This window comes from Schistocerca americana, chromosome X, assembly GCF_021461395.2.
Source record: "Schistocerca americana isolate TAMUIC-IGC-003095 chromosome X, iqSchAmer2.1, whole genome shotgun sequence".
NCBI classification, from domain to species: domain Eukaryota; kingdom Metazoa; phylum Arthropoda; class Insecta; order Orthoptera; family Acrididae; genus Schistocerca; species Schistocerca americana.
In genome coordinates, this window is record NC_060130.1 from 611,487,548 (window position 1) to 611,512,594 (window position 25,047).

The following is a 25,047-nucleotide window of genomic DNA, read 5'->3' on the forward strand; positions in this document are numbered from 1 at the left end:
ATCAATACAATATTTGTTGCAATGATTTTAAATCTAGACAACATTAGAAGAAGAATACTAGCAACAAATAATAAAATGGCCAGATTGATTCTTATAAAGAAACTTATGTCAAATAATACCTAAAGCTGAGTTACCTAGTTAATGAAGGAAGCAAGTTTAGAGTTTAATATCCTGTCAGCAACACTGTCATTGGAGATGGAACAGAAGTTCAGATTGGTTAAGGATAGGCTAGAAAACTGAACATCGCCTTTCAAAGGATGCATCCTAGCATTTGCCCTAAGAAATTTAGGGAAATCATGAAAAACCTTAATCCTTGTGGCTGAACATGGATTTGAACCATCATCCCCCTGAATGCGAGTCGAGTGTACTAGCCAAAAAGTATCCATTCAATATGCAAGTTCACCTCTATTTGTCAGACTGTTGATTTCTAGTTCATAAAATTAGTGGGACCGATGACCATAGCAGTCTGGTCCCTTTACTCCCCCAAACCAACCAACCAACCATAAATTCGTGAGTAACATATAATAAAGATGTCTTGTTATATTTTGTTTTACTACTGCTTTGTATTTTCTAGAACAACTGTGCTATATATCTGCCTTCTGAATCACAATAATAGATTGTGAATTGCATTACATAACTCCTGCAGAATATAAGCCGTTTTTTATTTTTTATTTACCTGTATATCAGAGACGCCATTTTTAGAAAGTGTTTTTAAATTTTTATTTCAGGTTGGAATCTCACTGAGATCAGTTGCAATGAAAGGGAAACACTACTGCTGAACAAGGACTTAGCACATAATAAAAGTCAACATGCCTCACAACATCAAACTGATTCGCTGGTAGCACATTCAGTATCAACTACAGATGGGGCTCCTCTAACTACTACTAATAGGAATGAGGCAGCCGTTGTTCATAATAAAATTATTCACAATAGTATGGTGTCTCCAGCACCTCACAATAAAAGTAATCAGAAAATAAATTTTGATAAGAATATTACTGTGTGTAGTATTAACAAAAAATTGGTGGAACATAATTCTATTATAGTGGGTGCTGATAAAGGTAAAGTAGCTGTCATTTTTAAAGAAGATGTCTCTAATGCTAAGGTACAGGAGATCTTTGCTGAGAATGGAATATCCACATGGATTTGATCCTACACCTAAGAATGTGCCATGTTTGAAGAAACATCTGGAAACCACTAAAGTTTTCCTCAAGGTTTTTAATAAACCTACTCTCATCTCTATAAACCCTTCTGCATCTAAACTAGAGATAATTTTCCCATCTGTCTGATTGTGAATGCATGTAATGGTGTTGGTTACGAGTCAGAAAGACTGTTGGCTGTGTATATTACTACATACTTCCAGCATCCATTTCAGACCACAATATGAAATAGAGAGCACTTAACTTCTGAAATTTCACAGATAAATATACCAAAAGACACCAGCACGAAGTCGATTGATGTCAGGAATCTGTATTCGAACATACCTACAAAACGTGTTCAGGTGTCGTTTGATGTCAGGAATCTGTACTAGAACATACCTACAAAACATGTTCAGGAAATTGTACAAAGGAATTTATGGACGTTTAGTGGACGTCCAGAAGATGAGCTTGAAGAGGTTTTACAGCTCTTAGACATTGTTTTGAAATTCAATTATGTTGAGTTTGGAGATTGTACGCACACACAGGAGAGTGGACTTGCAATGGGTTTCCCTTTGTCTGTTTTGCCAATATCTACATGGCACACTTCGAGCATCGATATGTTCACCAATTCCCAGAGCACAATGATAGGAGTATTTTATGACTGCGATATGTAGATGATGTATTTATGCTATACCAAGGTTCAAACAATGATTGTAACCAGTTTGTAAATCGTCTGAACTCTCTGTAGGATGAAATTCAATTTTCAGCAGAACATAGTGTAAATAACTCCATGCCGTATGTGAACCTGCGTGTAACTGTGGAAGGTGCTACTTTCTGTTTTGATGATTTTCGAAAGCCTACTACTACTACTAGCACGACTATTCATCCATCATCAAATCATCCCATGGAGTACAAAACGTCAGCTTACAGGGCACTGTTATACCGATTACATAGCATACCGCTTAAAAAGGGACAGCTTCATCGAGAATACCGCGCTATTCAGTATATAGCGCCATCGGTTACAATAGCGATATTGTGGAGAATATTAATAAAGAAGTCCTCAGTAAGAGAAAGTCCACTCGCTTTGTCCTTTTGGCAAACACTACTAGTTCGACCACAACATTAATTCCATTTGATCAAAACTATACTGTGTTGTATCGTATTGGTCTTCTTTGATCATTTTTGTGCAAGGTACAAAAAGATATGTGACAAGTCATTTGTGAAGGGATATGAAGGATCATGTCTTTTAATGACATTCTGGCTACATATTTTTCTGTTATATAATATGCAACAGTTTACAGTTTCAGTACATAATGTCGGAAAAACCAGTTCATGTTAACATCAGACTTACCAAAGAAGGAACAGAACTAAATGATCCATATGAAATATGTGAAATTTTTATCAGTACTACGTAGATATTGGGTTGGGTTGGTAAAAAAACATCAAAATAGTAAATGACATAAAAAGCTCCAAAAAGATAACAGGCTGTTTATTCCTAACACCTACAGAAGAATCAGAAATCATAAATATAATTAGATCCTTAAAAAATAAAAATTCAGAGGGACTGGATTGCATGCCTCCAAAAATAATTAAATATATTAGTAAACACTTAACAAAGCCTTTCACATTTCTTATAAGTCTAATACTAGAGGAAGAAATATTTCCAAATTGCCTAAAGAAAAGCACTCTAAATGCATATACATATTTCGCAAACCACCTTACGCTGCACAACGGAGGGTACCCTGTACTACTACCAGTCATTTCCTCGCAGATACAATGAGGGAAAAACGACTATCTAGAAGCCTCCGTACGAATCGTAATTTCTCGCATCTTATCTTCATCGCCCTAAACACGAAATTTACGTTGGCGGCAGTAGAATCGTTCTGCAGGGGACCTCAAATGCAGGTTCTTTAAATCTGCGTAATAGTTCCTTACAGAAAGAGCATCATCTTCCAGCCAGGAATTCCCATTTGAATTCACGAAGCATCTCTGTAATACTAGTGTGCCGACTGAACCTACCGGTAACAGATCTAACAAAACACCTCTGAATTGCTTCGATGTCTTCCTTTAATCCGACCTGGTGGGTAGCCCAAACACTTGATCAGTACTCAAGAATGGGTGGCACTAGCGTTCAATACGCCGTCTCCTTTCCCAAAATTCTCCCAATAAAAGGAAGACGGGCATTCACCTTCCCTACTACCAATCTGACGTGCTTATGCCATTTCATATCGCTTTTCATCATTGTGCCTAGATATTTAATCGAGGTGAAACGTTACAGGGCTATTTCCCCTACTCATGTGTAGTATCTTAGATTTTTCTACTTTTAAAGGAAGCTGTCATTCATCAAAACAACTAGAAATTTTGTCCAAGTTATGTTGTATATTCCTACAGCCACTCAACGAGGACACGTTCCCTTACACCACAGCGTCACCAGATAACAGCCGTAAATTGCTGGGCGAGAGATTCGCGATAGATGCAAGCTAACAAGGGATCCTCCCCATCGCACCCCCGTCAGATTTAGTTATAAGTTGGCACAGTGGATAGGCCTTGAAAAACTGAACACAGATCAGTCGAGAAGACAGGAAGAAGTTGTGTGGAACTATGAAAAAAATAAGCAAAATATACTAACTGAGTAGTCCATGCGCAGGATATGCAACATCAAGGAGAGAATGAGCTCAGGAGCGCTGTGGTCCCGTGGTTAGCCAGAGCAGCTGCGGAGCAGGAGGTCCTTGGTTCAAGTCTTCCCTCGAGTGAAAAGTTTACTTACTTTATTTTCGCAAAGTTATGATCTGTCCGTTAGTTTATTGACGTCTCTGTTCACTGTAATAAGTTTAGTGTCTGTGTTTTGCGGCCGCACCGCAAAACCTTGCGATTAGTAGACGAAAGGACGTACCTCTCCAATGGGAACCAAAAACATTTGATCGCAAGGTCATAGGTCAACCGATTCCTCCACAGGAAAACACGTCTGATACATTCTATACTACACTGGTGACGGCATGTGCGTCATATGACAGGAATATTTTGTCGACCCACCTAAATTGTACACTTGGAAAATGGGTAAAAAGATTCTTCTACCTTGCCCGATTTAGGTTTTCTTGTGGATGTGAAAATCACCCCCAAAAAAGTGATGAAAACATAAGACTAACTCACATAAACTGCAATAAATGAATGCAACAGTTTCACAATCGCACATATCCTGGAATTTTGGAGAGCGAAGTTTATGTGTGAGTGCCTGAAATTTGATAATTGTCTGAAAATAAAAATTAAACTTTTCACTCGAGGGAAGACTTGAACCAAGGATCTCTCTTTCCGCAGCTGCTCACTCTAACGACGGGACCACGGTCCTCCTGAGTACAGAAAACCGTGGATCTTGCGTATCCTGCTCATGGACTACTCAGTTTGTATATTTTTCTTATTTTTTTCATCCTGTTTTCTCGATTGACCTGTGTTCAGTTTTTCAAGGCCTATCCACTGTGCCAACTTATAACTAAATCTGAGGGGGGGGGGGTGCGATGGGGAGGTTCCCTTGTAAGTAAGGGCCGGATGCCGCAGAGTATCCGGACCTGGCTATTTGTTTTCAGATATTTCAGTTGCTTCTCTATGCCACCGATGCCAGTTTCTATGTCCTCCGTGCGTGCGTCTTTACTACAACCAAACGATGGTACGTTTGTACGATCCTCTTGAATGATTTCTTAAAAGTAAAACTTTAAGCTCCAGTATTCCTTTTGCTGTCTTCTATTGCCACCACAGATTGGTCGACGAGTGACTGGATAGAAGCCTTCGACCAGCTTAGTGATTTGACGAATGAGCTGAATTTTTTCGGGTTCTCGGCAAGATCTTTTGCTAAGGTATGACGGTGGAAGTTGCACGCTTCGCGCATTGCTCTTCTTACGGACATTTGCGAGCTCTTTTTTGAACTGAGAATGCAAGAATCTCTCTTTCCTCACCGCTTTCCAACTTTGATTATTAAACTGCCAAAGGTTCTTGCCATCCCTAATCCACTTACCTGTCACATACGTCTCCAAAGTGCGATTTACAATCAATCTGAACTTTGTCCATAATCCTTCTATGTCCGCCATAAAGGAGCTAAATGATGTTCATTCATTGGCTATGTGTGCTTATCTGGTTCTTGTAGGATATGCACTCTTCTGACCCTCTTGATCATTTATTAACTTTAGTAATCATCGTCGCCATGATAACATCATCATCAATAATCACTGTTACTATACTGACACTGTCGAGAAGGTAAGGTCTGTTTGTAGCTACAGGGTTTTAAATATTTCCATTGGGTGTGGGTTGTCTAGCTAGCTGTACAAGGGAGTTTTTGGAAATCGTGTTCAGGAGTTCTTCACGAGACTGTCTGTCGATACCATCTGCAGTGAACCAATAGATGCTTCAGTCTGTTATCGGTAGCTTTAAGTCACTTCCTACTATTATTGCATGATCTGGGTATATCTACGATACTGATCGTAGACCTCTCTTGATTGATTCTAAAACTGTCACAACGGAATCGGGTGACCGGTAAAAACATCCAACACCTGGTCAAATCACGCAATATGCAAATTTGTGGGGCATTTGCATGTGTTAATGTTTTCTACAACTGAATGGGAAAGTGAGGGGGCACACTCGTTGTCAACCTTCCAGTGTACCACATCTCAATACCACATAGGAGGATCACCCTATTGTACACCACTGTAACACCTCACATTTGCGCCTGTCATCTAGGCAAAAGTAATGGACTCCTTGTAACATCTTTTTCATCTCGCACCATTGCTGGGAGACTAGTAGGAGCAGGACTAGGGAATTACCGCCCCGTACGTAAGCTGCCATTAAAACCACAAGACCAACGGCTGAATTTGGTGTGGTCCCGTGACCAGGACCCACGAACTGCTGATAAATGTCGTCATATTGTGTTCAGTGATGAATTTCGGTGTTGCATTAACCCAGGTAACCACCATTCCAATGTTTTAGAGAGACACAGCAATGTCACTCCTGGTGTCGAGGTGTAGGGAGCCATCAGGTATGACTTCAGGTCACAACTTGTAGTGCCCGTGACTGTTCAGTCGGTTTAACCATATATCACAGTCACCCTGCGTCCTCATGTGTTACCTTTTAAGCAACAGTATAGTGGTCGCATTTTTCCACAGGACAATACTTATCCACACATGGTACATGTCTCTATGAATTTCTACGTGTTGTTGAGGTACTTTCATGGCCAGCAAACACCACTACATCTGTATCCAATAGAAAGAGTATGGGACCAGTTCGGGGAAGTCTACCCAAGCCCATTGCCAGTAATCAGTATATCAATCACTAGTTACGACAGTTGCAGGCCAGTTTACCTCAGAAGAGGATACAACGTCTTTATGCACCCTTCCCAATCGAATCAATGCATGAATCTAGGCCAGAAGGAGCGCAAAGTCATACTGATAAGTGGAATAATACTGCCAAGTTCTTTATAAGTCTTACTCGATTTTGTAAGTTAGTAATTTTTTTGCCAGGTAGTGAATTTTATGAGTGGTTCTATTACAGATTTCTTGAAGGCACCGGTACATGTCTCTGTTGTCATGGTGCTGTGATAGTAAACTGTGGTAGGCGTCCTGGAAGATGAAATCAAGTAGCATCTCATTCACTGGTTTTTCAATCATTCAGTTATGGAGTGAGACAAGAATGATTGCTTAAATGCCTCTGTGCATGTATTTATTAGGCAAATCTTATCTTTGTGGTCTCTATGAGAGTGATACGTGGAGGGCTAAAGAAAATCATTAGATTCTTCGCCTAATATTCGTTCCTGAAACTTCATAATAATGCTTTCTCTGGATAATTGATGTCGCTCTACAAGAGACTGCTAATTCAGGTTTTTCATAATTTTGGTGGCCCTCTTCCACAATTCAAAAAAACCTGTGACAATTCGTGCTAGCCTTCTTTGTATATGTTCAGTACTGCCATTAGAAATATCTGGTATGGATCACACACTTTTGAGCAGTACTGTAAAAGGGGATTCACAAGAGTCTTGTATGCAGTCTGTTTTGTAGACACCTTCATTAATTGTTTTTGGAGCATGCTGCTTTACATTGTGGATGCTTCCTTTTCGATTTGAATGTTCTGTTTTCGGAGAGATGCACTGTTTCATCACAGCCTCTATTCCATAGTATCCAGGTGTTAATGGAAATGATTCAATGTGTTGTTGTTATTGAATGTGTATCCACAAATTGGACACAGTTTAATTCTTTCACAGCTCTTGGCCGTCTACTGCATCAAAGAAAGTTTGGCGCTTCAATGGGCACATGCTTGAAAACTTGTGAGTCTTTCAACACTTCTCACTTAGCTACGAAATCCATTCTTGAACATTGTGGCCATAAAGAATTACGGTAGTTTTTCTTTCTCCCGACTTCTAACTAACTTATCGAGTTTAACGTCGATTACATACCATTGTGTACCTTGCAGTTTTTGTCATAAAGAGGAAAAGCATCACAATATGCTTGCACACAGTGCCAGCCGACTATTTTTATGAGATAATCAGATCGTATGTACTCTCAAAAGTGTTAAAACGCAATTGGATGTGTCACTTAGAAATATATTATTTTTATCATACATTCCATTTATGATTAGAATCTTTAGGGATAAAGGCAGGAACATGATAAACACAGCTAATCATTATTTTATTTTAGTCTGTTAATCCTTCTCATTTTTAAAACAACACAATGCATCTTGAACGTAACTATTACAGTGATTTTACACCTGATGATCTTATAAGGTTATTGCTACTGAAAGGACGGTAACATTTATTTACTTATATTACTGCTAACAATTTTTATTTTGTTTCAAGGCATTGGTCAACCATCTACAAACGAAAGAAATTGCTGTTCGTAGTTATACAGCAAAAATGTGTAGATGTGTGAAGTTGGATGGATGTCGATTATATAATTTGGAAGTATACCGTAACTTTTGACAAGGAAATTCGGAAGTCATCTTATGGCTAAATGTCACCAAAAGGAAAAACATCTGTATCACATTCATATTTACACTATTTAGTACACAAATAAAACCAATAATATTTCTCCCTATTTATGGATTCTTCTGTCACTTTGTGTTAGAAAAGTTCCATATTTATGGTTGAATAACAAGTAAACTGTTTTTTTCTACTGTTTTTTGTTTATTTCTAACTATATTTCGGCCTATTTCTTGAAGATGGCCCAGTAAGCCGGAATTTAGATATAAGTAAGTGAAAATCAGTAGAACAAAACACTTTATTTGTTATTTAATCTTAAATTTGTGCATATAGTTACAGATTAATAATGTACATGAGTCTAGTATTTGTATTAGTTAAGACACTGGTGTTATGGATTTTTACTGCACCTAGCTCATATGAGTATTGCGGAAAAACACTGGATCTAACTTCTGATTTATTTCTGATTTAGTGAGAACCATATTGGATGACTATGCGTCTTTTGAGTAAAACACTAAGACAATTACAACAGCATACAGTGTATTTAGATAAGTTTTGAATGGAGCTTGTTAACTAAGAAGAGACGAATATTGAGCTGAGATGTTTATAATAAACATTTCAATTCCACCATCAACATCGAGACATATACAAAACAATGAATGACATTTTAAAAAATGATAAAAGTAATGTTCGTAGTGAACTACATCAAACGTTTCTCAATTCACTTAAAACCGAATATCCCATGATATTCTGAAAATTTGACTTCGATGATTTCATCCACATTGCATTTTAAGTAAGTTAAACGATTTTATAATCCAGAAGTCCACCACTTCGCGACCACAATGCAGAAATCATGTGAAAGTTTACAAAATTCCCCAACTCCTGCAGTTTCACGTTTATCTTTCGTCCAACAAATTCTGAACAACAACCATAAAATCTGAAATACCCCTAAAATTGTGGTAAATTCCACAATTTCATCTCCTACAATCAGTCCCGCACGATCTTTGAAGAATGCGCAGCAAGCCAGGCTCCTTTTGCGACCGACTATTTGGAGTACACATTTCTAGATTGTCTTTTGATAAGACATGGAAGGTGTGCAGCTTTTCTTAAGTTTCTACCACCGTGTTATGAGATCATTTGGAATGAATATTATTTTCTACATGGCTGCTCTTATTTGATACACATGTATGTCAGACCTTGGGTAATCTTCTGAATCAACGAAAGCGTCGGTCAAACCAGCCACATTATTTGATAACACAGTATCTAAAGAAAGCACCGTAACTGATTTCTCATACACTCTTTCTCTGAAATCAGTTCACAGCACCTGATCGCGTGATACATCATTAGGCGTTTTCGTCACAGACAAAATAAAGACAACATTGTATTGACAATTAGCATTCTCACAGAACTAAAGTAGTGCAAAACGGTTTCAAAATGTAATCTTTTGGTCATAAAGAAAATAATCTCTAACAGGTTATGGCTCCAGGCTGCATATAAATAGCTGCTAAGTTTTCGTTTTACCTGCAAAGTTTTGGTTTGTAAATAAAGCAACCAGCCACAAATACATTTAAAATACTTTATTTCAGTGCCACAACTGGTTCCGGGCTACCGTGACCATCTTCAGATGGCTAAGGTTTTCGATTAGATTAATGTTTTCTTCAGCAGTATGTCGTCCGTTCCTGCAGTGTGTTCCAGAGGATAGCTCTTTGTCATGTTATGTATGTTTTTCTAGGACAATGTGTAAGCTGTTGTTGCAGTGTGTTAAAAAATTCTCGTCGGTAATTCAATTTCTTTTCCTTGTTTTACAGCGCAGCTCCAGGATTTTATCCTGGATTGCAGACGGGAGGACGACGAGACCGGAACACAGTGAACTCTCCCTGTCGGGATCCAGCCTCCTGTGGAAAGCCTGCAAATAGAGCTGCCATTTCATTTCATTTTACTAGCAGTGTAATTTGTTTTTATATTGTTGGTTTATTTCTTATTTCATACTTGTACTTGTTATAGCTCACATGGTGAAAATGCAGCTCGAGCTGGTGTCAATGCTGGAGGCTGAAAAAAATACACCAGCCACATGCTGTGGAACAGCCTCCAGCAGTGAATACACAGCGCCAAAATTCGTGTAAGTATAGTAAAAAAAGAAATATCTATGTAGTAGTAGCTATGTAATTTAGAAAAATTAATGTTTCGTCTTGTTACAGCAACAATGCAAGATAGGTCAGACCTCCTAGACGGGCAGCTTGAGGCTATTTACCTACTGCAGCAACAGTCTCCAGCACCCAATGAGACAGCAGGGCAGTCCTGTAAGTAGAAAAAAAAAGAATTCTAATTTTTGTTTGTTTGTTTGTGTCTGTAGTATAGAAGATTTTTTCTTCTTCTCTAACAAATCTGTATATGTATCTTTTTTTGTTGTTGTAGACGAGATGGAACAGAGGCACCATATCGTTTCTGATGAGGATGAAATACCTTAGTGGGTCAGGGTAATGGCCCTAGATGAGGAGCTACAAAGGCAGCGTGACCTGGCCCTTTTAGAGGATGAGTTTCCTGAAGGGGCTGCGCGACCTGATAATGTAGACCCAGAGTGTGAAGTTACACTCACTCTGCCTACAAATAGTCAGTGTTCTTTCTTTCTTTGCAGCAGCAGCAGCAGCAGCAAACAATGTCTAGAACGTTGTTCTTAATTGTGTTTGTTGTTCTTACTCTCTCCTACAGAGGCTACATCTCCGCAATCGAAGCACACTGTGGCGGGGGTACCGGTGACGGCGAGCCTGTAACGTCAAGGCGGGGTCCTGTGTGGCACGCTTCACCAACAAGGGCACCGCTAGTCGCTGCGCGAGAGGCCGCAACCGACAATGCGGACATCACAGACGCCACAGCACCACGTCCCTGGATCGAGAGTGGAGCTACCACCTCTCAGACTAGCAGGTCAGGCCTACAGCAGCAGCAGCATTGGGAGCCGTCGGTACAGCCAGGCTGTTCCCACTGGACTGACCCGATTGCGCCGCCTCATACTTCTTCTCAGCCTTGTCAGAATCATCACTGGCAATGAAAGATACATGTGCCTTGATACACGCATCACAACAACAGGATGGACCTCAAAACAGTAGTACTGTTAGTAATAGAGATGATCCTGTGGCTAGTGGCATTTCCCTCAACCGTCATTTTAGTGAAGGCCATCAGGTCAGTGACACCATACTGCAGTTAAAATACTCGGTGATTGCAGACACCTTGCAGGAGTGAATCTCCTTCAACAGGATCAAGAATCCAGCAAGAGAGTACTGCGACCCTGTTGGGTTTCTAAGCGCATCCCTTCCTGTCATGGAAACGGAGCTCCTCAAATTAGTCAGTGATCTGCAGTATCTCGACATTAAATGCAGTGTGGTCCTGTGCATCGAGCTCTCACCCCCCCCCCCCCCCCCCAACTCCCCCCACTCCTCCCCCAGTTGATTCTGGTATTGAAAAGAAAAGTGTTCATCATCTTTGGGGGGGGGGGGGGAAGGGAGTAATAACTTTAATAACTTGGAGCATGTCAATTACCAAGAAGTTTCATGAATCCACCTTGAGTGCTATGGTGGCCCAGTTATCCGAAATGGAAGTATGAGGGTCAGCTAAAGCACTCTAGCTGAATACTACATCTGAACACCCATACACATGTCTGTGATCTGGTAAATGGAGGGTCCAGCTGTATCAAGCTTCCTAAGAATATAGCTAATAAGCAGTCATGTATTAATGGCTGAAATAGAAAGGATCGGGCTGGTTTTGCATCGTCATTTAGATTTTAGGGATCATCCTGAGCATCCCGGTACACACCATATAGATGCTAATATTCATGGGTGTTATAACTCTGGTGGTTCCTATCAATATCCAGGGCACAACTAAATCAAAGGTGTAGAATACCGGAATATTGGTTCATGTTTATGGCCTGGGGAAGAAAAGCAAGTCCGATAAACAGGACATGCATATAGTCGTCGGCCCCTTCCATTTCTTAAAATTTGCCAGTGAGTGTAAGATGCATCTAAACACGCTCTTCTTCTCCGGTGAGAAAAGTAAGGAGTAAGGCACTTATCATTACATTTGGATCAAAGACATGTTCCACCTCTTTTCCGCCTAACTGAGTAAGTGTAAGTGTAAAAAGCATATTTGCTCAAGGTGCCTCAATGCCTTTTCCTCGGACAAGTTAATAGAAGCGCATCTAGTAGACTGCACTTCCAAGGACCCAGTACGTGTTATTATGTCTACTGAAGAAAACAAATTCATAAAGTTTAGAAATGCTCACTACCAGGAGCGGTGCCCATTTGTAGTGTGTGCCGACTTTGAATGCCTCCTCGCTCCTCTGACCCGTTGTGAAGGTGATCCTGCGACCTCACATACCACCTTTACAGAAAAACACGTACCATACGCAGCAGCGTACCAAGTTGTATCGTCCTGTGATTCGAGTCTTAACCGCTACAAATCTTATAACGGGGGTAAACCTGTGATCTGGCTGCTCACTGAGCGAAAAATTTTCATGAGATGTTTATAGGCTTCACAGCGACTATGTCCCCATGATCAGATGGAAGAAGAATGGAGATTTGTACAATAATTCGATTGACTATAATATTGGTGGGCTGCCGTTAAATAGAAGAGCGGAAACTCCTCGTAGGGACCACTGTCATCTTGCGAGGAAATTCCGTGTTATTATGTCTACTGTGCAATATGAAGTACCAGCTACCAAGGCACATGCCCGTTTTTTTCCATGATTTAAGTGGGTATGACGCTTACTTTCTTGTTAAGCACTTGGCTGACTTCGTTTGGGAGAAAAATAGGGTCCGTGTACTACTTGGGAGCGTCGAGAAATACATTTAATTCTTGAAACGAATGTCGCCAAGTATTACACTCCGCTTACTTGACACGCTACGTTTTATGCAGGCGCCACTCCAGAAACTCGTTGAAACTCTACCCTGGGGGGACGCGCGTATCATTCGAGCTGCATTTCACGACGAGGAAAAATTTCAACTTGTGACTAGGAAGGGTGTTTTCCCATATGAGTATCTGGACAGCTTGGCAAAACTCAACGAAACCAGGCTATTCGACATAACTGTATTCTCCAACAACCGTACAAGCGATGCCGTAACTGATACAGAGTATGAACATGCTGTGAATTTCTGGCAGGAATTCAACATCCCCATTTTAGAACAGTAAGCACGGCTTTACATTGACACAGACATGTGCTTGCTCGAGGATGTTTTCCAGAAATTCAGGATTCTATGTAGGACCACGTATTTTCTGGTTCAAATGGCTCTGAGCACTATGAGTCTTAACATCTGAGGTCATCAGTCCTCTAGAACTTAGAACTACTTAAACCTAACTAACCTAAGGACATCACACACATCCATGCCCGAGGCAAGATTCGAACCTGCGACCGCAGCGGTCGCGCGGTTCCAGACTGAAGCGCCTAGAACCGCTCAGCCACCCCGGCCGGCCGTATTCTCTGGATCCCACCTCTAATAACATGGCACCTGGCTTGTCTTTGCACGCAATGCTCAAGAAACGAAGTGGAGCATCGAATTATTGACCGATGTTGACATGCTTCTTTTCTTTGAGCAAGGGATACATGGGGGACTTTGCCAATGTGTCCATAGGTTTGTGAAGGCAAATAACCAACGAATGAGTGACACGTTCAATGCATCCCTTGATTCAAGTTACATAATGTACTTGGATGTAAATAACCTATACGGGCACGCCATGCAAAAATCACTGCAGATTGGTGAGTTTCAACTGGTGCCTGAAGATGAATACAAGGGATTAGGTGGAAAAATCATGGAGTTTATGGCAGCTGATTCTGATGTAGGGTATGTGGTTGAGGCAGAACTCACAAACCCTATTAGTTTGCAAGATGCAGATTTGCTGCTGCGTCCGAGCAACCAGTTCTGCAAAGAGACTCCACCCCAAAACTGCTGACAATGCTGGGTAATAAGCAGAGATACATTATTCACTATCATAATCTCCAGCAGTGTCTCAGCTTGGGGATTCAGCTGGTTAGTATCATCCAGGCTATCTCCTTCAAGCAGTCCCCTGGTTGAAGTAGTATATTGATTTGAATACCAGACTGACATCTTCCGCTACGTTTGGCTTTGAGAAAGATTTTTTATAAATTAATGAATAATTCGATTTTCGGCAAAACAATGGAAAATTTGAGGGAACAAGGTGAAATTGTTGTTAGAACCGAATGGGATGGTCTTTATGGCGCAATAAAATGTGTCTCAAGACCAAATTTTAAGTTCAATAAGAACTTGGTTGCTGTGGAGATGGCGAAGACTGTAGCAGAGTTTACGAAACTTATTTATGTGGGGATGTGCATACTAGACCTATCCAAACTCCACATGTGCGACTTTCATTATGAGTTTGCGAAAACTCATTTCGCATATCCTACATGACTTTATATGGCTACAAAAAGCCTCGTTGTTGGGTGGAGACCTGCGATCCATATGAAGTAATGAGGTAATACAGTAATGAATTCGACACTTTGTCACATACAGCTGATGATACTTATGATACTGTTCCACAGAACAATAAGGTTATCGGCCTTATGAAAGAGGAGATGACTGGATTGCAGATTGTGGAGTGTGTAGGCTGCAATAAAAAATATATGTATATCACACATTGGAAGGTGCGACCCAGAGGTGGGCTAAGTGTGTGCGCCATATGGCATTGACAGCCCTCTCTATTGAAAATTATTTGTGGTGCCTGTACAGCGGTGTTCGTGGTGCTGCACTGTGGCCGTCGCATATGGTACGGCAAACTAGTATTCGATCGAGAGGACACAAGGTGTGTACTGTGCTACAGTCTAAAATCGACCTGTCACCTCATGTCAATGAAAAAGACATTTGCGATGATCGGTTTGAAACTCTCACGTAAAACACTACTCACTTGTAGAGAGAGAAGGGGTGGGAAGACCCTGAGTGAGAGGAAGAGAATGAGTGAGAGAGAAAAAAAAATGGTTCATATGGCTCTGAGCACTATGGGACTTCTAAGGTCATCAGTCCCCTAGAACTTAGAACTATTTAAACCTAACTAACCTAAGGACATCACACACATCCATGCCCGAGGCAGGATTCGAACCTGCGACAGGAGCGGTCGCGCGGTTCGAGATCGTAGCGCCTAGAACCGCTCGGACACCCTGGTCGGCTGAGAGAGAAAGAGAGAGTGTCTGCAGAGTAGTAGTATGATCCTTTTATCACAGTGTAAGTAATTTTGTGTGTGTGTGTGTGTGTGTGTGTGTGTGTGTGTCATGTAAAAATTTATTTACGTGTACTACGTACATGTGTATATGCACATATCACATGTGGAAAAGAAGATAAAAAGCAATATATTCATAAAATGTGAGTGAAAAATTTAAAAAAGTTAAAAATTATTAAAAAGCATGAACAGAAAAAAATTTATATTTATTTATTCATGTTCAGTGCATTTGTACCGTGTAAATATATGTATCTATGCACCATGTGCCTCATATAAATAGAATTGTTTTTAAGTTTTTCACTTGCCACTGGCCATCCAAGTCAGATTTTTCTTTGGTGTGATGTCACGTGCGCTGGACTGCTTTTGAAGTTGCTCGTTGATATTTTATAAAGTTTTAGTTTTCAGTGACTTATTTTAAAGTTTATTTGTGTTAATATTTTCTGTAAAAGTAACTTATTAGTGGATTTTCATTCATCTCAGTCTTTCTTTCTGTGTTATTGATTCGAGTGGTCTGTTATTCGTGAGTGTGCTTACATCGTTCATCCAAGTCTCACGCCTCAGCAGTGTGTTTACATTTCGCGACGTGCGGTTGCAGCTGTAGCGGTTATAAAGCTCCGTACTGTCAAAGTTGTTTGTGCACTGTATTCGAATATTAAATTTAGTAGTTTTCAGTTCATCCAAATATTAGCAGTGTGTTTAAATTTCGTGATTAACGGTTTAATAAGCTTTTGGAAACGTTCGCTTACTGTGTTATTTAGAGTTTTCTATGCGCTAAAGTCATTTATTAAATTTCGTGCTGTAGTTTTCAGCTGACGTTTCGTAATGTTTCTAGTGAAATACTTCATTAAAATTTTCATTCCCTGTTTTAACTTCGTTGAGTGTTCCAGTGGCCGCTTGAATTTTTGGTTTTAGCTAATAAATTGTGTAAAGTTTTGTTGGTATTGGCATTAGTTGCGGTTTAGTAGTAGTAATAAAAGTTGTTGTTTTGTTAAAAGAGAGAGAATCTGGAGACCACTATTGTTAGTTCTGTATATAGTTCTACTGGTGTAATTGAACTTAGGTAACGTAGACGTTTAGTTTTTTTTTTTCAGTAACTGTAAAATTTTACCATGAGTGAGAAGTGTGGACTTTGTCGTGGGTTTGAGAGTGGTGGGTTACGGTGTGGGATTTCTTCAAACTATTTTCATTGGGGGATTGCAGTTGAGAAGCCAGTGGGCATTCTAGCGAGATACTCTCCTGGGAATGCAGAATCTGTAGTAGAAATAAGATGATAGAGGAGTAGAAGCGTAAGATCTGTTCCCTTCAGGTGCAGTTACAACACGCAAAGGAGGGACTAGATAGGATTAGGAGGGTGAAGGGTGCTGGGGAATGGGAACTGGCAGTTGGCAAGAAGGCAGCTAAGAGGAGAAGGTATTCAGACACTTGTACTTTATGTGCAACAGATTTGACCAACTGTCAGAGTTGAGTGGAGAGGAGCCTCTTGTAGCTCTAGGTGTAGGAAACATGCAGCAGTCCTCAGCAGTTAGAAGCCTAAGTCAGTTGCAAAGACGGTTCTGCTGCTAGGCAGTTCGCACGGTAGAGGTGTGGGCCAGCAGTTGCAGGAAGTGTTGCGGAGTGAACACCAGATCACCAACATTGTGAAGCCTAGTGCAGGGTTGGTTCAGGTGGCTGACAGCATAGGGGAGTTATGTAGGAATTTTGCGAAAGAAGATCATGTAGTGATTACAGGTGGAGCAGGGAATAGTCTTGATAGGGACTGGTAATGATAGCTACTCAAACTTATCAGAAGGGGAGGCTGACAAAGCTTGTAAGTTGACAGTGTAGTGGGTGGTGGTTGGATCACTCATGCAAAAATTCCTGTAGTAGTTGGTGTTAGACCTGCACCATTTTTAAATTGAAGTCAGCTGATAGGTATACCAGCTTAAAGGAAGTCCCTCTAACTAAGGAATCGCCTTCAGAGGAGGTCAGGTATCCAAGTAGAGAAGGAATTAGTATATTTCATCAAAATATAAGAGGTATTAGAGACAAAGTTAGTGAACTGCTTAGAGATGTTGACTCTGACATTATTGGTATATCGGAGCACTACAGATTAGCTGGCTATTTTTCAATGAGTTCCTTGTGGAGTGGGGGAGTGGCCATATATGTAAAAAACAGTATTTCATTTCATTCCATAGATGTATCACGGCATTGCACTGAATAGATATTTTAATGTTATGCAGGGGCAGCTGAATTTAGTGAAACTCAACTTTCAATTTTTATTGTTTATAGGTCCCCTAACTCTGAACTCAGAGCATTTCTGTTCAAGCTAGGGAGGGTTCTTGGTTCACTTTATAGGAAGTACCAAAAATCAGTTATATGTGGTGACTTTAGTATTAATTTTGTATATGATTTTGCAAGAAAAAGGATGCTGGTAGATATCCTAAACTCACATGATCTGATGTAGAGTGTGTTTTTTCCAACTATGGTGCAGGCGAACTGTAGAACAGCCATAGATAATATTTTTATTCATTCTTCATTACTAGATGGGCATTCTGTTAGTAAAAGGGTGAACAGCCTTTCAGGCCAAGATGCACAAATTTTAACACTAAAAGACTTGTGTACTCAAACAAATATCACACATAATTACATACTATGTAGGAAACATAATCCAACGACAATGGAGAATTTTTTAAATCTCGTTAAGGAAAAAAAGTAGCAGGACGCTTATAGTATCGATGACAAAGATGACAAATATAATGCTTTCCTTAACACATTTCTTATGCTCTTTGAGAGTTGCTTTACATTAGAACGATCTAAACGGGGTACTAGCAGTAAAAAGGCAGCCTGGGTAGCTGACTGGTGGGACAAGAATATCGTGCAGAACAAATCAGCAATTATATCAAAAAATGTTAGAAGTAGTTACAGTCAAGCTGCAGTAGCCCATTACAAACAGTATCGTAACGTGCTCAAAAATATTATTAGGGAGTCAAAGGATACGTGGTACACAAATAGAATACCTAATACACAGGATAAAATTAAAACCATATGGTTAGTTGTGAATGAAGTGTCTGGTCAGCAGCACAAGGTCGAGACAAAGTCAATTTGTAGTAAAAATATTTCTGTTACTGATAAGTCAGATGTATATGCGATATTTAACAGTCATTTTTGAGCATTGCTGGTGAATTAAATAAAAACTTAATTCTTACAGGGAATCATATAACTCTGTTTGAAAATGCCTTTCCCAGACTGATGTCTGAAATACTGCTGTGTGATACTGACACGGAGGGAGATTGGCAATAATTAAATCACTGAAGACTAAGGACTCTCTTGGATATGATGGAGTGCCTAGCAGACTATTAAAGTACTGTGCTGCACATGTTAGTCCTTTACTTAGCCATATTTGTATTTTTTCCCTTAAGAATGGTCAGTTTCCTGAACGAATATTCAGTAGTAAAGCTGCTTTATAAAAAGGGAGAAAGGGATAATGTAGACAATTTTAGACTTATTTCTATGCCATCCGTGTTTCCTAAAGTTATTGGAAAGGCTATGTATGTAAGGATAATTTATCATTTTATATCACATAATTTGCTATCAAATGTACAGTTCGGTTTTAGAAGTCGTTTAACAACTGAAAATGCTGTATTCTCTTTTCTCTGTGAGGCACTGGATGAATTAAACAAAAGGTTTCGAACGCTAGGCATAGTTTTTGACCTAACTAAGGGGTTTGGTTGTGTTGATCACAAAATATTGCTCCAGAAGTTGGACCATTACAGAATACGCGGAGTAGCTCACAATTGGTTCACCTCTTCCTTTAGCAACAGGCAGCAGAAGGTCATTATTCACAATGTTGATAATGGCTGTGATGTGGGGTCTGAGTGGGGTATGGCCAAATGGGGGGTGCCCCAGGGATCAGTGTTGGGGCCACTCCTGTTCCTTATTTATAGAAATGATATGCCCTCCAGTATTATGGGTAATTCTAAAATATTTCTGTTTGCTGATGACACTAGCTTGGTGGTAAAATGATGTTGTGTGCAACATTGGCTCTGTTTCAAATAGTTCAGTTCATGACATAAGTTCATGGCTTGCAGAAAATAAACTAACGCTAAATCACGGTAAGACTCATTTTTTACAGTTTCTAACACACAATTCAACAAAGTGTGACGTTTTAATTTCACAGAATGGGCATATGATTAGTGAAACGGAACAGTTCAAATTTCTAGGATTTCAGATAGATAGTAAACTGTCGTGGAAAGCCCACATTCAGGACCTTGTTGAAAGACTTAATGCTGGCATTTTTACTATTTGAACAGTCTCTGTAGTAAGTGATCGTTCAACACAAAAATTAGTCTACTTTGCTTATTTTATTCGCTTATTTCGTATGGCGTTATGTTTTGGAGTAACTCTTCCCATTATAAAAGATATTTCTGGCTCAGAAACGAGCAGTTTGGGCAGTAAGTGGTGTAAGCTCATGAACCTCTTGCCGACCCATATCCACTAGCCTGGGTATTTTGACATTGGCCTCTCAATCTATACATTCTTCGCTGTCGTTTTTTCTTACCAATATCAGCTTATTCCCAATAATTAGCAGTTTTCACTCTGTCTGTTAATACTCAGCAGAAGCTCAGTTTGTATTTGGATCGCATTTCCTTAACTCTTGTGCAGAAAGGTGTGCAGTATACTGCTGCATCCATTTTCAATAAGCTACCACAAGAATTCAAAAATCTAAGCAGTAATCGACGTGCTTTCAAATTGAAAGTGAAGGGTTTCCTCATGGGTCACTCCTTCTACTCTGCTGAGGAGTTCCTTGAAAAATTAAGCTGCTTCTTATGTTATATTGTTGAACTTAATTTACTTAAACTTATGGCTTGACTTTTTTGGGTTCATAAATATTTTATTTATCTCTTGTAACTTTTATGTTGTAATTTCATGTACTGACATGTTCCTTGACCATGGAGATTTGCTCCTCAGTTTGGTCCTACGGAACTAGACGTGTAAATAAATCATAAATAAATTGACTTTTAAGTGTAAATATCTATATAGCTCACAGGCCATCAAAATTATTGTAAAAACCTTTGCTATTGGAGCTGTGGAAATTATTCGTAATAATAAAAAAGTATCTCCTCCTTAGTATTTAGCATAGCTTTATATATCTGGAAAAATTGTAAACATTTTCATCCAGTGCTACTGAAAAAAATGTCCAAAATGATCCAAACCTGTGTTACTGTTGTAGCATGTAGATTAAAAGCATCTCTGCATTGGAACAGCAGTGTCAAATTGTATCCCAAGAACTATACTGTACCTCAAGAACTGCACTGTACCTCCAGAACTGAATTGTAATCTCAAGAACTGAGTTGTAATCTTAAGAACTATATTTTATTTGTGTGAACCGAATAAACGAAAAAAAGTCGTTACTATACGTCTTTGTTTTTGTTATTTACTAAAAAACTATCCCCTGTTGCATTGTGTGTATACATAAAGTATGTGCATGATACAAATGACATTAGTTTTTCTGAAGATGAGTGCTATTAAGGAGATGAAGTTTAAGATGATAGATGACAAAATATGTGGAAATGGAAATGAGCGTTTGGCGTCATTGGCCGGGAGGCCCCTCGCGGGGCAGGTCCGGCCGCCACATCGCAGGTCTTATTACATTCGGCGCCACATTGGGCGACCTGCACGCCGGATGGGGATGAAATGATGATGAACACAACACAACACCCAGTCCCTGAGCGGAGAAAATCTCCGACCCAGCCGGGAATCGAACCCGGGCCCAGAGGACGGCAATCCGTCACGCTGACCACTCAGCTACTGGGGCGGACACAAAATATGTAGAATGGTTGCATGGAATTACAAGTATTATACAGCACGAATTGGCTTATGGGAGCAGGAGGCACGTAACCACATTCCCTTCCAAAGACATGTAGCAAACATGTCTAAAATTATATCTCCTGCGCTTGAAGAAAACCACAGATGTAATATCTGGACGAAAGTGTATACTATCAAAGTGGGAACAGGGTGAAGCGAAATCATACACATATTATGAGGTAAAAATTCATTTGTTTCTCATCCAACTTAAAAGTAATGTTACGTTTTCGTAAGAAAATACAGCAACACTATTGTCACAGATTTTCTTCTCGAGTCGATGGAGAGCAGGACACCCATAGAATTCCAGGTCTTGAATAGCAGCAAAACTTGAAGATTCGACACATCCATGCGATCTTCTCCTTCACGTAGATGATGGTCGAATAATCCAAGCGACATCACAATATCTATATAGCGTATGCCAGGATCATTCCAGTGATTTCCATGGTAGAAATGTGTTAACCAATTTGCACTCTTCCGTGTTTTAGCGCACTTAAGATACTTGAAAGACCGCAGTGATGAAATGTTTGCTGAGAACGTCTCTATTATTCCGGCATCTTCCGTGTGTGCTACGAATGCACCATCTTTAAATATGAGCTATCTACGCTCATCATCATAGAAACCCTGAGCGACTGCAATGATGTTGACACCATGCGATACCACTGTGGAATGCTCCTGGTATGGTGCAGCACCTGTTCCTTTCTACAGCTCGTTGCACAACACTGGTGAGCAGGCAGCAGTTAATAACAGTCATGTAGAACTAGAGCATACGCTGCAGTGTGTTCCAGGAAATTTGCTGAAAATTCAAATTCAGTTCTTACATCAATAGGTCCGGACTTAATTATCTCATTCTGTTTTCAGCACTCTGTTACGATGATAGTTCCTTGAATTCCCGTGGACTGAGTAGACACCCCCTCCTTCTTCTTCAGCACTTTCATAGTAAGAAGCAGGGAACCTCACATACATGTCATATGCTAGACTGTATACATTTTCATCGCACTGCAGACGTAAATTGTCACATGGGTAGAATTCTGAATCCAGAGAGACTCTGGCATTAGTTAACTTGCAGTTGTTAAATACAGTGGACTCATTTGCTATATTCTCTCTTCTATCAGTCTGAAATGCTAGGATGATGAATCTAGGCTTCTCCCGTTTAGAATTGGTTTTAATAGCCCATGTTTGTCTGCTTGTAGCCGGTAGAACTGCGTACTTGAAAACCTCCCTAGAGCGGAATGTTGGTGATAGAAATGTACAGGAATTCACAACTTTTAAAAACTTCAAACGCTCGTCGTCTGATGCACTGATGTGAGGCATTTTTCGTATTATCTTGCTGACTGTGATCATATTCTTCTCTTGAGCTACTTGACTGTATGAGTTATTATCTGTAGCACTCCGTACCAGAATGAGTTCCTGTTTAGCATTCATAATAATCTGCTTCATGTCCCTTATGTAGCCCACAAGCATTTTTATAGGTATGCATGCAGTAAATCGTTTGTACTCGGTAACGGTCTATGCACCATCCTGTATTCTGTAAACCATTCAAATCCGTGGGTGATGCAGGGACGTATGTTTTAAGGGTTGATGTTATGCCAACATTGCGTGTACGGTCGAACTCAGACCCACTGAGATCATAGCGTATCTCTTGAAACAGCAATGCTAAAGCGTTACGTGTAAGGTTGGATCCCCCTGTAGCGCAGCCGTCGGTATTTTTGGCGTTGGATGATAATGCTAATTTCATCATTCTTCTTAAATGTGGTTGAAGCGTAAGATTAATGCCAGAAGTATTCCTGACGTGTAATTCGCTCATCACGCTCTACTGGACTTGTACTGAGTGAGAACGTCATTGTGAGATTTCAAGCCAACTGATTTAAGAAACTCGTAGTTCGCACGTGTTATCACTTTGCGTTTCAGCAGCGAAGTGACGCGATGTGGATTGCGTGCACTGGTTTTACACTGCACGCCTATCCTACCTTAGATATAATCTTACAATTATTTCTTCAGCGCGAAAGTCAGAAAGTTGATTATTCTGGTCCTCAATACGCAACTCCAAATAGTCCAATGTCTGAACTGTCAGTGGAAGGTATATTGCATTTGTGGGAGACTCAACAATCTTATACCCTGTTGCAACTGAGGGGAAAAAATCTGTAAATAGTATGAATCAGACAGCTGTAGAGCTATGAGTTCGTCGCAGTGTTACACTCGACTCGGATTGTGCTGACAGCTAGCATGTCCACAGTCTGAGCTGACTTGTAAAATTTACTAAGATCCTTCTTCAAAACATGTCCTTTTGTGTAACCCAGTAGGAGCCCTGCTCAACCTTTCTGGTTGAAGTCAGTCGTTGCATTCAGTCCTTATTTCAGATTTAAGTGTACTGAAATTTGCACGTAGCTCAATACCTTTACCAGACTGTTTCAAGATTTCATTTCAATTGTCGATATCGTATGCAGCAGGTTATATTCCCACAATTTCTTTTTCACCATTAGTATCCAGATGCAGTTTATTGTTAGCCTCGGTGATTTTTGGGATGCTATTGTACGTCTCCAGTCCAGTCAGTGCAATACTCCATTCACCAACGCTCAGATCAATTGGTGCGAAGTAATTTGCACGTAATACAGACCAATCTTTCTTCTAAAGTCAAATGTACGACATTACATCTGAACCTCAACTGATGAAGAAATGTTTAATCTCTTCCTTATATATTCCTCTTCTTCTGTTTCACTGTAAATGTCAAGAGAAACATGATTCATAGGGGTCCGCAGAGGTGTGTTTTAAAGTCCTGATAGCGCCGAAAATTGTAGAACACACTTGTCCTGCGAGTGAAGTATCGTTGTAATTCTTCTGACCGTTGCAGGTCATACAATGGGTCGAAAAAATAGACAGTATTTGCATTTTTCATAACATATGACACCCTGTGGATGCCGGGACCTCCAGCAACATCTAAATCCACAATACCACATTCACCAGTTTTCTACATAGTCTGGTAATGTATCCCGCATAAGCACGCCTCGGAATCTTCGAATACTAATTTTTTTCTAACAAACTTAAGAAGATCAGAATTTGTGAGGGACCGATTTGGTAGGACTGCTAATAGGTCTTTTTTTAAAAATGTATGACTAGACCAAGCCCTCCCCTATACGGTTTAAAGTATAGTCCTTTTCCGATGGCTGCGGCTTCCTTCATGTGGTTATGTCTTCTTGTTTCTTCTAACTGCGCTTGGGAGTTTTTGCTGTAACTGATCCCCTTCTTCTTCCCACATCCTGCTCCAGAACATTTTTAGCAGCATACGTCGCTGCCAGCATACAGTTCTTCAAGCACCTTTGCTTCCCACTCTTCTTCGTCGTCTTCTTCTTCTTCTTCTTCTTCTTCTTTAGTGCACAATGTGCAGCATTCATAACTCATTCATTCCTAAACGCAACTTAATTCTTCTACGCATGGTTTTATCAACTGTAAGTGCAGCAGTGCGTTTACCTATACCAGTATCCTTTCTTCTGCTTATCGCCTTAGCCTTATCCTGCCTGCAGTGTGACGACTTTGGAGATTTTTATTTATAGAGTATGCAATGTCGAGCAGATTAATCCGCTTATCACCGCGTGCCAAGCGTTTTCGGAGCACTGTTCCAGGTCCGCGGTACTTATTTCCATAATGTGTAATTCCACTGGCAATTTGTCTAGAATACCACCACATCCTCTAATGTGTCTCTTAGCACATATGTTATGCTACTGCCGTGGTTGTGGATTGCGCACCCCATTATTTAACAAATTGTTGGCATCAATTCAACTATTCTGTGCTGCAGGAAAACCAAGTCATTTGACTAACGCTTTAAATCCCCGACGTCTTATACCTTTCTCCACGAGTAACACATTCGGATCCGAACTTTCCTGCAACTCTTCGGTGCAGAAGTAGCCT

General features: G+C 40.1%; 1 long non-coding RNA gene across 1 annotated transcript in view; it reads right to left on the reverse strand.

The window, feature by feature from the left end:
- Positions 1-9,679: 9,679 nt before the first annotated feature.
- LOC124556773 overlaps positions 9,680-25,047 on the reverse strand; it is a 62,038-nt gene continuing 46,670 nt past the window's right edge. Inside the window, exons 3-4 of the long non-coding RNA XR_006968688.1 lie at positions 10,337-10,383; positions 9,680-9,991 (exon numbers count right to left, since the gene is read on the reverse strand). This is a non-coding gene — a long non-coding RNA (uncharacterized LOC124556773). The remainder of the gene's footprint in view (positions 9,992-10,336; positions 10,384-25,047) is intronic.